The following is a 2762-nucleotide window of genomic DNA, read 5'->3' on the forward strand; positions in this document are numbered from 1 at the left end:
TATATATATATATATATATATATTTAGGTGTGTGTGTATGTGTACGTATATATATGTATATATACATACATTCATGCCTACATACATACACTACACACAGAAACAGACAAACACTTAGACATACACACATCTATAAATGTGCGTGCGTATGTGTTTTCTTTACCAGTTTAATTTAAGTATTTGAGTGAGGTCAAGCCGTTGAGTTCTCGGTGTTTGTAAACATGCAGTCGAGTTGGTCTGTTGGTTGTACAATTGATGCATACGCTCAAGTGTATGCATCTATTTCCATATGAATGCTTCATGGAGAATCGGTGGAATGTCTTACAAATCTTCATTGTGAGACTAAGAAATTGAATTTGGAGAGTTCGTACCAGTTTCTTTTGCCGAGTATTTCTTTTTTTTTTTTTTTTTTTTTGCAAATTTCTGAGGCCATACACTAATTAACCTTAAGTGATAGTACAAATTGTGAATTCATAAACTCTGTACAAAAGCTGTAAGTTCTGCATTAATTCGCTATAAATGATTTCGTTTTCCTGGACTTTCTATTGTACATTACATCCGCCGGGCATCTGACCTCTACAAAAAAACGTGACTTTTTTTCTGTCCCACAGAACAACATGAAGTCTGCTATGTTCGCACCGAACTTGTGTTTTAATTGGGGTGTTCTACCGGCATTCCTTGATTTTAAAGTTGTGTATACTTGCTGGTTGTGACATGCCTTTGATGTATAAATCAGAGCAGACCTTCCTACTGATATCATTTAAATAGTCTTTGCAGCTATATCATGCATCAAGGACAGGTATTATCTCGAATAAATTTTGGGGCAGCTGCTGTTGATGTGGTTGATATCTTCGATACTGGTATAGCAGAACCAACATATTTATCACAATGTGGAGGTTTGGTGGTGTCTTATCCAATCTTGTTTATCAGGTATTTAGTAGCTACCTCTTGTTCCTGACAGGAAAAGCTACTCTTCCTGTTAATGCTGTTGTTGTCCTCTATTTTACAGTATACAGCCATGAATTGCTTTTTTGTTGGGGGGGGGCATGATACCGGCTTCTCTTCTATGTATTTAAGTATGCATGTATGTACATATGTATGTAAGTATGTATATATGTAAATATGTATATATGTCTGTACGCATGTATAAATGAATGTAAATTTTGTTTTCATATGGAGTCAATATATTCGTGTTAACTTCTTTTCAAAACACGCGTTGCAAATATTGCAAACGAAGAAAGTAATCGAAAATTGTGCCCTCAGCAGATGATTCATTGAAGATGAGTAAAGTTTGTATTTCGACACGTATGAGAAACGTGCAAGTTGTAAGGTCATAAACAAATATTTGAGTGAAGTTTTAAACAATAGATGCCTTGAATACGAAACACAAAAACAGGAATGCTTTATAGATAGCTAGTGGAACGAAAAAAACACAAGGCCAAGTAAAGATTATGTTTAAAATAAGTACAGAAAAATTGTATAATTCGTTTTCCAGATGGCAACACAGAGTTCTTTGACATTCTGGCTGCTGTTCTCCACGGTGACCCATACCAGTTCTTTATATATAACAATTCTGATCTACGCATCTCTGTACATAAGATGAAGTACAAAGGATTCACTTTCCAAACAGCCAAAGACAGAGGCTGTCTAGCTGTAACCATTATGCATGACATCTTGATGACTTAGCGTTAATAGCAGGTGATCTTGCACACATATAAGATTCCTGCCAAATGTGTTGGTCTCTACGTCAACTACAACAAGTTAGAATGTATAATTTTATACCAGAGCGGCAACATTAACTCCACATCTAGAAAGCCCTTGAAAAGCGTTCACGAATTTACATAACTCGGAATTAAAATCGCAAAGCAAGATCTGTCTGCAAGTGATGTTTATGACCGAATCGGCGAACTCTCCACAGCTAAATTATCTGGATATTTAAGCATCAATTCAATTTGAAACTTAATGTCATTCAGGCGGTTGTGATATCAGTTCTGCTATACGAATGTACAACATGGATTCTAAAAGCATCTTGAAAATCAATTGACAGTACTTATACAAGAATGCTTCGTGCTATGGGCATCTGCTAGAAAACAAAAAACACCCTACGAAAGAACCACCGATATCAAACATCATCAGAGAAAAACGAAGATATACTGGACATTGCTGGAGAGCAAGGATGAAATCATCAGCGACGTTCTTCTTTGAGAACCGAGGCATGAATATGGAAATGTTGGTCAACCATATCGTACCCCTCACAATCACCTAATGACAGTACGAGGATTCCGAGGGCACCCGAAAAGATGTATTAATTTCAATGGCGGACCGAACAGACTGGAGAGAACTCGTCATGCCGATGCGTCCAATAAGGTCGACAGGATGACGATGATGACAAATAAAAAAAAACATAAATGTATGTAAGAAAAGAATTTTCACGCCAAAATTAGAATATTCCATGATTTTCATGAATATTAACTAAACGAAACAACATGAAACTATAATGGAATAATTTCGACGAGAAAGACACAGAGAATATATGCTAAACTGTAAGAGAGATTTGTGGTCAGAATATAAGTGGTAAATGATGAACTGAGAATATAAGGTGAGAGAGAAGAATATTATAGACTAAGAGATAAGAGAGAGAGAGAGAGGAAGGATTGAAAAATCCATGAGAGATATAACTAGAAAAGGGATAGATATATGTCAGAGGATATATATATATACATATATATATATATATATATATATATATATATATATATATA

The sequence above is a fragment of the Octopus bimaculoides genome, chromosome 2 (assembly GCF_001194135.2).
Source record: "Octopus bimaculoides isolate UCB-OBI-ISO-001 chromosome 2, ASM119413v2, whole genome shotgun sequence".
Taxonomy (NCBI): Eukaryota; Metazoa; Mollusca; class Cephalopoda; order Octopoda; family Octopodidae; genus Octopus; species Octopus bimaculoides.